The sequence below is a fragment of the Tiliqua scincoides genome, chromosome 5 (genome assembly GCF_035046505.1).
Source record: "Tiliqua scincoides isolate rTilSci1 chromosome 5, rTilSci1.hap2, whole genome shotgun sequence".
NCBI classification, from domain to species: domain Eukaryota; kingdom Metazoa; phylum Chordata; class Lepidosauria; order Squamata; family Scincidae; genus Tiliqua; species Tiliqua scincoides.
The window spans coordinates 7,973,916-7,989,556 of record NC_089825.1 but is presented as its reverse complement, the minus strand read 5'-3'; the positions used below and the strand labels follow the sequence as shown (position 1 = coordinate 7,989,556).

The 15,641-nt window shown below is 42.8% G+C and overlaps 1 protein-coding gene and 1 pseudogene across 2 annotated transcripts in view; one reads left to right on the top strand and one right to left on the bottom strand.

The window, feature by feature from the left end:
- The window catches only part of DPP6 (dipeptidyl peptidase like 6), a 383,341-nt gene that overhangs the window by 345,159 nt on the left and 22,541 nt on the right, over positions 1-15,641 (bottom strand). The gene's annotated exons all lie outside the window — the stretch shown is intronic.
- Positions 6,950-7,064, top strand: LOC136654445 (5S ribosomal RNA; annotated as a pseudogene).

Sequence of the window (15,641 nt, the reverse complement as noted above, 5' to 3'; positions counted from 1 at the left end):
CTGGCAGCCTTGTCTCTTGAAGGGCGACGATGTCCATCTGCAGTCTGCTCAGCTCCATGTCGATGACAGCTGTTTTGCGTACATCGTCTATTGCTTGCAGGTCATCAGAGAAGCCAGGTGTCATTGTCCTTACGTTCCAGGTGCCCAGCTTTAGGGCAGGAGTTTTCTGTTTTCTATTGCATGGTGCAGAGTTGTCGATCCACTTGTCGGTTTTCACCCTAAACCCCACGCACCCCGTGAGGTTAACGGACCGTGGCAAGGCAACACCTTACTGGCTGGGGACTGCCCAGCTTAAGGCGGGCGGTAGCTGCCCAATGAGATGCAATGATCTCTCCCACCGTCGGAAGCAGCCCCTGGCGTCATGCCCTACGCCAATCGAGCAAAGACTTATAGCCGGTAAGATTAAGAAATCTAGATTTCAGAATATTAGAACAGAATAGCCTGAGCTACTGTGCTACTCCTGCTTTTTAAAAACTTTTTTTTTTTAAATTGTGGCATTGTGAAATTTCAGCATTTCCTACTGGTTGAACAGGTTGTGTGGAAGACATATTTATTGCAAAAATGGCCACAGTGGAAAAAGCCCTAGTGGGGGCAAACTTCAAGCTGTTACTGAAAAACCTCTTGCCCTAAGGATTGTTAGTGGGAAGACAAAAGGTTTTTGTAGTCTATGAACTGGGTGTTAGGGTCAAGTTGCACATTTTATAAATAAGGTAGGGGGAAAACCTAAGTAGTCAGAGGAACTCTGGACTGAGACAGCCACACTGGATATTATTTGTAACCATTTATACATAATATTTCCCAAATCTCACTCCCCCACTCCCTACACACACACCCCATAGCTATTACCCTGTTGGAGATAAAAGGCAGATACATTGTAAGTAGTGTCACTTTTCTTGTGTGGGGTTAATAGAAACTTTGAGGGGAGCAAATTCAATCAAGGAAATTGCCTGGGAGGAAAGAGTTAAGCCTCCTTCTCCCAGTTCCACTGCCCTAATCCAACTGGGACTCCCCCATTAGCACTTTAGCAATTTTAAAAAATTCAAATCGCCAATCTCTTGCGTAACTCTTTTGGACTCTGAAGAAAATGAGAGAATTCCCAGGTTGTATTTCTAAAAATATTCTGAAGAATGTGCCCATGAATCTCCCCCCACCACCTCTATCTTTCAAGGAACAAGTTTATTGCACTTCTATATCAGCCTCCAACAGCAAAGAGAAGAGATAAGCAGAGGCAGTGTTAATTCTTTCTTCAATAGCACCCTGAGCTGTGACATAAGAAGCTAGCAATTCTTCAAACCAGTTATACTTTTACAATCTCAAAATCCTATCCTTTTGATATATACCTCCATCATAGTGAAGTCTTGTCCCATTTAGCAGCTGCCATAAAAGTGCACAGAAACTCAGCTGAAAATGAGCTCCAGAGCACAACACTGTTGTTGTGGCCTGAATTACAAGATTATTTTGGCCTGATCCTGTCTGGGCCTTATGGTGGCAAATCTCACGATCCACCACTGTTAAGTCACAGGCCAACAGTGTAAAGGTGGCTTTACTGATGGCAGATCACTGCCACCAGCATGGACAACAGCAGCTTGCTAAATCTCCACCATCTTCCACCATTGTTGGTAAGTTAGCAGCAAGGATGGATCGGGGAAGGGTCAGGACAGATTGGGTTACGAGGGGGAGGATCAGGTGGCCTACAGAGGGATCAGATTTTAAAATTATTTCTCCTGATCTGTCTGGTCCCTGGGCGGCTCTTACAGTCCAATCCTGAGCTGCCCAGTGCCCAAGGCTGCAGCGGTGCCAAAATGGCTGCCGATGTATCCTACAGCCATTTGGGCAGCCATGGGCAGATTCCCATGCCTCCTCAGGACAAGCGGCCCCACAATGGGGCTACTTGGCTATTTAGCCAGCATAGAGTAAAATAGTCTCTCGTCAGGCCAAGAGCACCGATGTGGGGCTTTGGATCTGGCGGAGCTGAGTTCCACCAATCCCGCCCCCTTCCTGACCTATTCCCTTCCCCCTCCACCAAAGATTCAAGTTCTAATCCCTGCTCAGCTATGAAGCTTCTTGAATGTCTATGGGCCAATCACCACCTCTCAGCCTGACCTACCTGACAGGTTGGGATGTCAAAATACCTCTCAGTGTAACCTACCACACCCAGTTTTGCAAAGACAAAAGGAGGGAAGGAAACATGCACAAAACCCTGAGCTCCTTGGAGGAGGGGTAGGAATAAAAATATGAGAAGTAAATAACAATACTGTAACGCTTTTCAGACAAATGTAAGTCAAAACTTACCACACATACTTCAGTGCTACAAAACCAATGAGAGGCCAATCTAGCTATGGATTCGAATTCTGGCATTTCAAAGAGTCTAATTCTCTTGAATATTTTGAAGGTTCTTTTCAGCATATTATCCATTCTGCTCCACTTTTCCGATTGACAATCAGTATTGCCGATATCAGAGTGCAATAACATGCTCTAAGATTTGCGTCATTTTGGCCTTGATAGCAAGAAGGGACGGGAGTCACCAAGAAAGAAGCAGAGTGACCATCTTTCCGGACTTGTGGTAGTGATGATTTCAAGGGTTATTCAAGTACCAGCAACAGTCTGCATACATGACCAGTACAGTAGGAATGGAATCTCTAATATGCTTCATAAAAATGCATCCATTATTTAAAAGGATGGTTATACATTATTAATATTTCTCCATTACTTTCCAAATACACTCCTTGGAAATATCAATACTGTTTTAAGCAGTCTGTCAGAGCACATCCCTGCAAGATTTCCCTAGCACTGCAAGACAAACTTGTAGGCAGAAATAGAAGTTTCCAGAGCCCCTAGAACAGCCATTTTCAACCACTGTGAAACTCTATATGGATATATTTTTTGACATTTGGAATTTTTTAAGAGATTTATGTAAAGATTGTTTATTACTATTTTTGTGGATTGCATATAAGTTTTGTAGTCAGTACGAATAGCATGTACAATATGTACGTATTTTTTCCTTTTGCTTTTGTTCTTATGGGAAAAAAGTGCCAAAGCAAACGTTATGATATATGTTTAAACAATTTTTTTTTCAAAGTTTATAAAACTGCTGTGGACTTATCAGGAAAAATATTGCTGCTTGCAAATTAATAGACACATTTGTTCTCCAAGGATCAAATGGGGTTATTTATAATGAACTGACCTTAAAAATATATTTCATGTTATTTTTGGCATGCACCAAATTGCCTTAGGAGAAATAGCATGTCACTTTATTTGTTAACACCCAGAGTTGTCATTCTGTGAAACAACCTGGGGCAACTGAAAAGCACAGGCACACTAATAAGTAGTATTTGGCATTAAGTGACATTTTCTTAAATAGAGTAACATTGTCCTAAATAGCACATTGAGAAAGGATGGACAAATTTAACAAGAGGCTAGTGCGAGATTTGGTCTTGCCTATTAATTTGGCTTAAATTTGGGGCAGGAGGTCTGGTCTAGAGGGTAGAGCCTCCATTTGCCTGAAGATAACATCCACAAGGTCGCCAGTTCGAGGCTGCCGGCACCGTGCGACTTTGAAGCAGCTGACAAGCTGAGCCGAGTGTGGGAGGATGGAGGCCAGAATGTGAAACCAGATCAGAAAGAAACATCTGAATGTTGTGGTTCTTGAAAATAGAACCTTCTTTCAATTGTAAAAATTCCTACGGGGATTTAAATAGCCTGCCTATGTAAACCGCCTTGAATATTTTTTTTGTACTGGCAACCTTCAGTCTCGAAAGACTATGGTATCGCGCTCTGAAAGGTGGTTCTGGCACAGCGTCTAGTGTGGCTGAAAAGGCCAATCCGGGAGTGACAATCCCTTCCACACCGGGAGCAAGTGCAGTCTGTCCCTGGTCTGTCTCCCTGGCTATGGGCCTTCCTTCTTTGCCTCTTAGCCTCAGACTGTTGGCAAAGTGTTTCTTCAAACTGGGAAAGGCCATGCTGCACAGCCTGCCTCCAAGCGGGCCGCTCAGAGGCCAGGGTTTCCCACTTGTTGAGGTCCATCCCTAAGGCCTTCAGATCCCTCTTGCAGATGTCTTTGTATCGCAGCTGTGGTCTACCTGTAGGGCGCTTTCCTTGCATGAGTTCTCCATAGAGGAGATCCTTTGGGATCCGGCCATCATCCATTCTCACGACATGACCAAGCCAACGCAGGCGTCTCAGTTTCAGCAGTGAATACATGCTAGGGATTCCAGCACGTTCCAGGACTGTGTTGTTTGGAACTTTGTCCTGCCAGGTGATGCCGAGGATGCGTCGGAGGCAGCGCATGTGGAAAGCGCTCAATTTCCTCTCCTGTTGTGAGCGAAGAGTCCATGACTCGCTGCAGTACAGAAGTGTACTCAGGACGCAAGCTCTGTAGACCTGGATCTTGGTATGTTCTGTCAGCTTCTTGTTGGACCAGACTCTCTTTGTGAGTTTGGAAAACATGGTAGCTGCTTTACCGATGCGCTTGTTTAGCTCGGTATCGAGAGAATGAGTGTCGGAGATCGTTGAGCCAAGGTACACAAAGTCATGGACAACCTCCAGTTCATGCGCAGAGATTGTAATGCAGGGAGGTGAGTCCACATCCTGAACCATGACCTGTGTTTTCTTCAGGCTGATCGTCAGTCCAAAATCTTGGCAGGCCTTGCTAAAACGATCCATGAGCTGCTGGAGATCTTTGGCAGAGATCGCCTTGAATAAACCGCCTTGAATAAAGTCTTGAATAAAGACCAAGAAAGGCGGTATAGAAATACCTGTATTATTATTATTATTATTATTATTATTATTATTATTATTATTAAATAAGAAATGCTGGAGCTCAAGCTTGCCTAGAATTATTTTTATTGCTGTTTTTCACACTTGTGTCCTGGGTTTCTTCCAATATGTGGTATTTCTCCATTTATCATCCCCTCAGTGAGTGGGCAAGGTTATCCAGTGAATGTAATTGAACAGGATACAAAACTAGGTGTCTGCCCATCCTGGTCTGCCATGTACTCTACACCACATGGCTCTCATGGCTCACATTTGGGTTGCCCCTTGCAAGACTAAATGTTGTTTGGCAACCTTCAGTCTCGAAAGACTATGGTATAAGCCCACAGCACCTGGTATTCCCAGGCGGTCTCCCATTCAAGTTCTACCCAGGCCTGACCCTGCTTAGCTTCCAAGATCAGACCAAGCATGTGGAAGGTAAGACTAACTCACCATCCTTTTTAACAATCATGGATTTTCAAGGCGTTAGTTCTGACGACGCAAACATTTCGCATGGCCCTCGTTCTAGAATGCTATCACAACATAGAATAACAAACATACCACACTTCTTCCCTTCTTATTTATCTCTTTCTTATTTATTGTAACACTGCCTTCGAAACTTTCAAGCATTCTAAGCAATGCTTACATATTTACCATTAAGGTAAATCTTAGGTTTACCTGTGTTCTTCTTCCCCCCACATCCTCACTCTTTATTGCCCTTACCCACACATGCAGCTTTCTGTCATAGCCTACTCTATGCCTACTCATAGCTCCACTCTAGCCTGCAAGTGTCATTAATATTCAATTGCCAGAGTATCAGTGACAGCCCCCTGGCTAAGCCAGCAAGTTGCAAGCTACCTGTCTCACGCACACATTCATATACACAGAATGCTTTCATTGTTGCTGTCAGGCTCTTTCCTTCCAGTGAAATTCTGCCTGCCTGAGTTTCAGAACAGGCTCCAAAACAGTCTTTCACCAAAATAAAAACAGAAGTCAGTGTCAGTTTCCCCCCCCCCTTTAATATGTGGACACCTCCTGAATGACAAGAAGCTGTAGCAAACTGGAATGAGCAGCTCTGAAGGCACTCTGCCAGGTCTTTTCTATTCTAATGCTCCAGGAACCAGTTTGAATCCTTATGAACATCTCTGCCCAGGAGATGACGGAGGCTGTGTGTTTAAAAATTCAGTTCTGAAAGGCCCCTTGTTGTTAGAGCATATGCACTGAATACAGAAATTCCCAGGTCCAATCGGTCATTAAGAATGATCGGAAAAGGCCTTTACCAGAGTAGGCAATGCTAAGCATAGTGGACATGTGTTACCTATGGGTGAATATTTAATAAATCCACCTCATAGCCACCTCTCAGGGTGGGTCTCACGATCTGACTCCCTCTGTTCATGCCTGCCATGTTCTAAGTGGTATCGGAGCTACAATAAGTTTGCTGTTCTACTCAGAGGTTGGTGCATCTGCCAGACTGCTGACCCCAAGATTTTCTGGGAGCTGCTCTACATGAGTATGTATGCCCCTGGACACCACATACAAATATATGATAGTATCAGAAGTAGCAGCACAGCAGCTACAACAAAATGGAAAGCCAGTAGCTCTTGTGACTTCAGTAAAACAAGGAGCAGTTTAATCTACTAACAGAGCTATGCTTAACCTGGGTGAAAACTGGGAACAGTGAGAGCAGGAACTTCAGGTCCACCAACAGTGACCCAGCTAATATTCAATCTGAAATTAAGACTATGCTCATTCCAGGGCAATGGAAATTTATAATATGCAGAACTCCAGCAAAGGTCTTGCAAACAAAACCCCTACTGGCACCAACTGTGAACTAATGGAGAGGGGAGAACCCAGATTTTCAGTGGTACCAACTTTGGCAACACAAATTTGAGGAGGCAGCAGAAACTGACAGCTATGAACAGAACTAAGGCAAAAAAAGTATGACACTATGATTTGGAGCTGAAAAAGATCTCAGGCTTAGGAGTTTTAAAAATACACCTACAAATATCACAGGGTTGGATGGTCTGTCTGGCACAGCAGCTTCATATGTTCCATATACAGTCAAAGGCTTGGTATGAGTCCAAGCACCTCTTGCACAAATACCTCCTTTCATATAATCCTACCCATCTTCTCAGGTCATCAAAGGGGGCCCTTCTGACTGCCACCACCAACAGAAGTGAGCAAGAAATAGGGCCTTCTTGGTGGTGGCATACCCTGCACATCCCTGATCTCATCTGATCTTGGAAGCTAAGCAGGGTCAGGCCTGGTTAGTACTTGGATGGGAGACCGCCTGGGAATACCAGGTGCTGTAGGCTTCTACCATAGTCTTTCGAGACTGAAGATTGCCAACCTATCTATGGAATTCCCTCCCCCTGGAATTAAGAACAGCTCCCTCCTTAGAGTCCTGTCAGTGGGGTCTTATTTATTTTGAAAAGCATCTAACTGCTGACATCAGAGGCTCTAGCTTTTTAAATGAAATATTATTTTTAACTGTGATCCATTGGAGTCAATTGTGTTCTATTGTTTTTATGTTTTAACGTCTTATTTATTTACTTACATATTTATATTCCACTTTATCTCCCTAGTGGGTATTCAAATCAGCTTAGTGCTGGTTTATCTATAACTGTATTGGTGTTTTTATTTTGTAAGCTGCCTTGAGTGCCATTGGCCATGGTAGGAAGCTGGGGTGCACATTCGGTCAGTCAATTGATATACAGATGCCACCATGGGTTACTCTTCCAAAATTGCAATCCAAGGTTGCCACTACCTCTTCTCCTCCTCATCCAGTCGCTTCAAACAAAACAGGAAGTGTAAGACACATTCATAGTACATTCTGCACTCCCTGATTTGTTCAAAGGGGCACATGAGGAAGGAGCAAGGTGAGTGGGTGGGTGGCCATATCACCACTTTCTGTGTGGTTTTACCAGGGTGCATCCTGTTGCCATGATCTCTCTTTCCAAATGTGCACAGTCTCTCATAGCTTGGTTCTTTGATACCTATTTCAGGAGGTCAGCCAGGACTTCTCCCTGGAGGCGGTGAAGCATGGCTTCTCCTAATCAAGATCTTACTAAGAACCATTGATTGGAATGGAAGACTGAATCACTCTGGGGAATCTATGTGTCATCCTCCTCTAAGATCTTGCAAATTCCAGTTCCCCACCATGGCATAGTCCCATTTACAAGCATATGCCTTCTTGAATAATAAGTTAGGCCGAACCGCCTAGTGGTCAAACCAGCAGGACAGTCTTTTCCTACCCTGTCTCCAGAATGCCTCTCCTACCTATGGCCCAAGTATGGGTGCTGCATTTACCCTGCCATGCCTTTTTCCCATTCAGGAACCACCTTGATCAGGGTGCAATTTTTTTTTAATCAGGGTGCAGTTTTTTGCGCCTTCCTTGGAGTAAATGCCATGGTAATCTCCCTTTCACATGGTGTTCAAGTACTATAGCTACATTAAAAAAGACGATGATATCAAAGACTGAATCAAATCAAATGTTAATAAGTTTTTTCTTTCTTCCTGACCAACTGGCCAAAGGGCTTGTGGAAGAGGGGAATATTCAGGAAACAAAAAACATAAGCTGAGTCTTGATTCCTTCTTTGATAGCATCCCCTTTATGTATGTACAGGATGTGAGCACCATGTGAAAGGGAGGTTGCCATGGCAATTATTCATTATTTTTCCATAGTAGGCTAGCTACTTAAAGAAGAAAAAACCCTACGTATCTTTTAGTCCCTAGAGAGACCTAATTTATAGTGTACACAGACTTTCTTTCTGACACTTCTTTAAATATTCAGTGGACTGTAGAGTACCATAATCCTGACACCTCGAACAAAATCTCCAACTTAGTTTTCGAAGGCAATTTCCAGAACAAGATTTGAAAAATATGCTGGCTGAAATGCATTCTGCTAAAGGGCTTAGTTACAGAAATACCCATGTGCTTAAATTTTCACTCAGCTCTTCATATCATATCCTACTTTCCTCCTGCTTCTGCCTCTGTCAACTCTCCAAAAATCTCAGCAGGACATTATGGGAGATGAGTCATTGCTACTGAATCCATCAGTACCAGGTATCTTCCCCCTCTCTCTCCCAGTAACATCTGCTAATACAAAATGCATGATGGGATGGCACTACACCAGTGATTCCCAAACTGAGGGTCAAGACCCACTAGAAGGTCTTGACCTGATTTTTGGTGTGTTGCCAAAAGGTGATGGAAAGATCAGATAACTAATTGCCTCAAGCCCTGAGGCTATTCAAAAAAATCATTTACTGCAGCTGCTAATTACGCTGCAAAGAGCTCAGTTCCTGCAGTTTGCAAGCATGTGTAAATGTAGGGAGATAAATGTTTCTGGTTATTATTACTTAAAAATAAATAAATAACTACATACATTCATTTGTTCATTCATTCATTCATTCATTCATACATACATACATATTTCTTTCCATTCTGGTAAACCTAGGTGGGTCCTCATAGATTGTCATTTTAAAAAGTGGGTCCCAGTGTTAAAAGGTTTGGGAACCACTGCACTACACTACAGCTTTGCCTATTCCACAGTCCATCTCACTGGTTGATGCTTGCAGAGACAGGAAAACTTGAAGTTCAGCAACATCACATGGTTCACTGTAAATTAGTAAACGTGCTCCCTTATCCGCAGGTGTTCAATTCTGGAACACACACACACACACACACACACACACACACACACACACACACACACACCCGATATCTGAAACTGCGAATATGGGCGAATGCCCATCCCTATGGTCTGGGGAGGTGCCCCGTTCTTAAGGTGAGAGGAGCTCTGCTCCCATCATCTCCACAGGTGCCTCTGAGCTCAGCAGAGGCCGGGGGGTGTCCATCCCCGGCCTCTGCTGAGCTCAGACAGAGCTTTAAAGCTAAAAAAACACAACTTTGTTTTACAGAGAAACCAGAAGTGTCATTTTCAATGCCTTATAAGTGAGGGGCTGTGTGAAGAAGGGTGTGTACTAGGGGAGTGCAGACCCAATCTATGGATAAGTGAATCCGCGAATATAGGATCTGCAGATATGGGGCCCTCTCTCTCAGAGAAGTGAAAGGATAATACCAAATGCTGCTCTTTTCTGGGGCAGCTACAAATTTCCCATAGCATCTAGTTTCAGTCTAATTCCTTAATATATTTAATTCAATTGTAGCACGTTTTGATATATCACATATGTTGCCTCCGCTAAATGAACATTAGAATTTCAAGTTTGTTTCTTATAGGAAAAAAGAAACTTTAGGAAGAACCTTCTTAAAACAGAAAGCATGTATCCAAACTGACCTACCTTCTGCCACTTCATAGGAACATGGATAGCGCCCCCTAGCTTCAACAAGTATCTCTTTTAATTTATTACTCCCACCAAGCTCATTACTGCTCTATATGCAACACAATCCACATTGTTTAAAAAAAATGGGAAAGGGAACAATCTAAGGGGAGGGCACCAGGATGCAGGTCTCTTGTTATCAGGTGTGCTCCCTGGGGCATTTGGTGGGCCGGTGTGAGATACAGGAAGCTGGACTAGATGGGCCTACGGCCTGATCCAGTAGGGCTGTTCTTATGTTAATCAAGTATGGCCATACTTGGAATACACTGCTTACAGGTTCCACTCCTCAAGGAGGATATTGAAGCAAGCAGTGTTCACTCTACGTTGGGAGGCCATCCAGCCCAGAGCTTGGCTCTGCCAGAAGTCCAATGATGACATATGATGTAATTGCCAAGTGCCTGGATACTCCAAATGTGCAGCCATAAAAGCAACTGTACTGAAGAGCTGCAAAAGGTGGAAAAGGGAGCAACCCAAATGATTAGAGGCCTGTAACATCTTCTTATGAGGAAAGGCACAATGTTGGGGATTTTGTAGCTGGGAGAAAAGGTGATTAAGGGAAGCATGATTGAGATTCATAAAATTATACATGGCACAGGAAAGATGGATAGAGAGAAGTATTTCCCCCCTGCCTCACAATACTAGAACCTGGAGTCATCCAATAAAACTGATTGGTGGGAGATTTAGGGACAGACAAAAGGAGGTACTTTATACAATGAGCATAATTCACCTATGGAATTCATGACCACAAGATGTGATGATGGACACTATATCTTGGATGACTTTAAAATGGAAGTGGACACATTTAGAGTGGACAGAGTTAGTAATCGCTACTAGTCAGGATGACTATGCCTCTGGTTCAGTATAAATACCAGTTCCAAGGGCACAATGGCAGGGAAGTAGTATGCCTTCTCTCCTGTTTGTGAGCTTTCCAGAGGCAGAAATTTGGGCACTGCAGGAAACAGGATGTTGGACAAGATAGTCCTTTGGACTAATCTCTCCAAGCTGTACTTATGTTCAGGGGTTAAGTACTTTTAAGACCCATTGATTTCCACTGAGTGAGAGTGTCAACAGAACTTAAATGTGCTTAACTTTAGCTGGATTTGACCCAATGGTCCCTCTGTTAGATTTAATTTCTACCCATTTCTATCCTGTAACCCATCTACCATCTACCATTTAGGACACATCAACCACAGATGATGTAATTGATCCAGTTAAAGGAAATGGCAAAAATATAACATGTCAACGGTATATGTAGATTTTTTTCCAACTGCAGAAATGGTTGACAATCACAGTGGCATTCAGACAAATATGCAGGCACCTGGCAAATGTCCAAATTGACATAGCTATGTCAACTTCTGAAAGCTGACAATGGTTGTGCACACTATGTGTCCTGTCTGAAACCTTCTACAACACACAGTAACACACAGTACTGTGTGTAACCAACAATATTTTGGCTGGAGAACATATGTACTCCAGGTTCTTCTGTACCTGAAAACCTGGGCCTTCTTCTTGCTGATAGAGCAACCACTGGTTGCAAAGAATTTTAAGCCTACCAATACAAGGTAGGCTTAACAACAGTAATTGGATAATGATGATATGGTGAGGACTCCTGTCTTTGCTCATGTAACTCTACATTGCAACTTATTTAGGATCATAGTCAATCCACCTCTGGTTTCAGCTCTTCAATATCTTTTTTTTCCCTTAATACACAAATGACTTTCCAAAGTAGAGGCAAACCATATATTGACAAGTTATGGGCCTCATTAAGACAACAAATCATGGTTTGGTGTTATGTGCACAAGAGACATGAAGACAGTCCTCATCCTCCACCCTCTGTCTCCATACTCAAGGGAGATAGTTTAGTGCATTCATGGTTTGTAACAAGCCATTTTCCCATTTCGTTCACATATGGGATGCTGTGGCTTCTGCAAACAATAGTTAACATGAATTATAGTGTGTAGAAGTCATTGTTTCTCACATTCAGAAAATGGGCAATGGTGGTTGTTACAAACTTTGATATAAAGCTTGTTTCCTTATCATGTACAAGGGTAGGGGGGGAACACATGAACTCAAGGTTCATTATGGCACATTCTTGTAACAATGAAGCAGAGTTTGTTGCAACACCTGAACTGGACCACTGTCAACCAGAAAAAAATCTCGGCACCTTTTTCCTGATTAATTAGTATGTGATATTGTGATAAATCACCAGTGTGATGCAACACACTTTCTTTAAATCACCACTACTATGAAAAGCCACATATAACTGAAAAGTCCTCAGTGTGCAAAAGTAACGCTGCATTGAAGAAGATTGTGTAGATTTTTTGAGTCAAGCAAAAAAAAAGGTATGATTTGGCTCTGTATATTAACATATGTATTGTAACAGTGTATGATAATACTGCTTTAGCTTTTTGCAACAATACGTTATTTCCCAGCTCTTCCTTCAAATCCTGAAAATATATTTTGAAAAATTTTAAACCCATTTTTACTATCAAGAAGCTCATTTTAGTATCGAGTGATTAAAAACCATGGATGTCGCCAATAATGTTGGTCATAATTCTTGAAGAAAATTAGAAAATGAGTTTTTGTCAGGCGTGCATAGAGCAAGCTGATGACTAACATCCATCATGTTCACCCATCTCAGCTATTTACAGCTGTGCTAGGAAAATTCAATCAGATGGCTGTTCATGATCAGACTTAATTTTTATTCACCTGCAGTGAAATTTCACAGCTACTATCTGTCTATATCTGCAATTCAGGCAATGGTCATTGGTACCAGCACCTATTTAGAGAATTAAGACTTCTTCATATTGAGGGAATGGTCAAAAGGAGATGAAACATATCCAGTGGCAGACCACATGCTTGGCATGTGGAAGGTTCTAGATTAGGAGTCCAATCCTGTCCTCTATCATATTAACACCTTGCAGCCGTGCTGCCAGAGCACATGCTGCATGCCATGGTGAGGGGAGGGACAATGAAACAGCCAGTGAGAGGCAAGTAAAAAACTAATATTGCCTATGGGTCTTTCTGGTGTCCAAAGAGAGGGAGTAGGGTGGGGTTGGATCCAGTAGGTGCTTTTGCCACCAAGATCCACCCCTGCAGCTTTCCTATCCCCTGCTATTTCCACCCCAAACCAAGTTTCGTCAGGAAACTAGAAGTATTTTTTAAAACAGTACGATAAGCCTCAGAAGGCTTTTTGAGTCATCCTGTGTGCTACATGAGGCTCCACGAGCCTCGATAAGTATCCTGGGGAGAGGGGGAGGGCGGCTTGATGGCGGGGTGTGTGTGTGTCATGTTGGAGGTGGCATCATGTCCCAGAATTGCCCCAGGGCACAGTGAGGGCAGGTCGGTTACTGCTGGGGCAGCTCAGAGTATGAGCAAATCTGGTGCATGTGGCCATTTCTATCAGCAGCTCCATCCGGTGTGACACTGGCACAATAGCAGGGTCATTTATGATCACTAGATCTGCTGACATAAATGGCCCACAGGATTGGGCCATAAAATACCACCATTGTTGCATGAGACCTTAGCGTGCTTCTCTCCATCAGTGAACACAGTACTGAGACTACCAATGGTCTGACTTGGTATAAGCAGTTCCTTATTGAGCTGTGTTTTTGCATTAAGCAATTCACTGACATGCAACGTCCTTCAGAGGATTGCATAGGAATCCTCAACTATGTATAAGCTTTGCTCCCCAACCCTAAACACTTCTCACTTAATTAATGTCCGTTGATTTCACAAGAGCATATTTCCAGTGTTCATTTGCAAAGGAGCAGCAACTTAAGAAGATGTTCTACTCACAGTGTAGGAATTGGCACAGGGTGCTTTTCAAAACAACATAATAACGTTACGATTTCTTCCTTGTCCTTACTAGTTCCTACTTCACATGTTGCTGCTTTCAAGGATTCATTTCTCAAACCTTCACTGATTTCTGCTCAGCAAACTCTGCCCTCTGCTGTCTGAATAAGAGTAATGTCATATCTGTATATATAATCCTGTGGCTTTGTAGCCTATATTTGCATTTAGATTGCAACAAAAGTAGCAGAAACAATTGCTACTTAAGATGGTTTTGGGGGGAGGAACTTTTATATTCAATCTGAAGACCTTAATCAGACATAATAAATAAGAACATCCTCTTCCAACCAAATCTTCCAGTTTATTATACAAAAGTGAATAAGAAATTGAGACTTGTGTGATTGACAGCCCAATCCTATGCATATCTACTCAGAAGTAAGTCCCATTAGTGTCAATGGGGCTTATTCCCAGGAAAGTGTGGGTAGGATTGGGCTGTAAATTATACATTCCAAATTCACCTGTGTCATTTTTCCTCAGTGACTTCTATTCCCTTAATTTGCTTCAAGATCATAAAAAGCATTCCATACTTTTAAAATATATTTTTTGGTCGAAACAGAACATACTTTTTCCAATGAAAGGAAACAAAACAAGCACAACCCAATATTATGGGTTAATATTAATTATGAATGACCTCTGAAGAATCCCTTTAAAAAACAATACCTTAAAAATTCCTTTAAAAAAACTGTTTATACCACTTTTCAACAAAGTTATTGCTCATACAATAAGCTTTATTATAGCTTCAGTTATTGAAATTATTCATTACGCATCTTATTTTATACCAAAAAAATAATAATTTGTTAAATCCAAAAAACAAATGCAAACCAAAAAGGGATACAGAATCGGGGGGGGGGGGGAGAGAGAGAGAGAATCAGCGTGAACAAGGGCATTTACAGGAAACTGAGAGACAGATGAAACAAGTGCCTTTTCTCCTTTTGACAATGGACTGTGACTCAATGATGACAGAGCACAATAAGGTGGACTGAATTCAATCCCTGGCAGCAGACAACATCTTCAGTGAGGGATGGAAAAGAATCCTTTTGTTTTTGGGTTTTGTTTTTTGTTTTTTTGCACCATGGAAGGTAGGTGGAAGGGGTTGCTTCAGTCTTATTCATGATTGCTCTCCTTCTAGATAACACAAAAGCAAATAAGGATCTGGCCCCTGTACCGCCCAGGGGCAAAGTCTGCAAAATGCCATCCCAGCCCCCAAAACAGCACTTCCAGTGTTCGCAGAAAACCAGAAGTGGCGTTTTTCCACATTCTGAAGGCCTTAGGAGGCCTTCTGGGGTGGGGGCCATGGACAGCTTCCCCAGCCCCCAGAAAGGTTGAAAAACAGCACTTCTGGTTTTCCGTGAAAGTCAGTTTTTTGTCATTTCTAGGGGCCTCAAAGACCTTCCGGGGGCTGGGTCCCTTAAAATATCTTCTAAGGCCTCAAAAACAGCCCAGTTTCAGGCCCCCAAAAAAGAAAAAAATTGCAGTGGGGGAAGGGTTGCAGCACCCCCCATAGGGTGCCACACGGGGCATTTGCTCCCCTAGGTACACTAGTGCATAGAGAAAGATTGGAACAGCTCCCCACACTTTTCTCAACTCAACCTTCTGTCCTCCTCTTCCACTTTCTCAACAGTCTGGGAGGGAGCAGAAGAGTTAGTCCTTCACTCCCAGAATTCTCCTGCCCCGCCTGCTTTGAAGACATGGTGGGGGGAT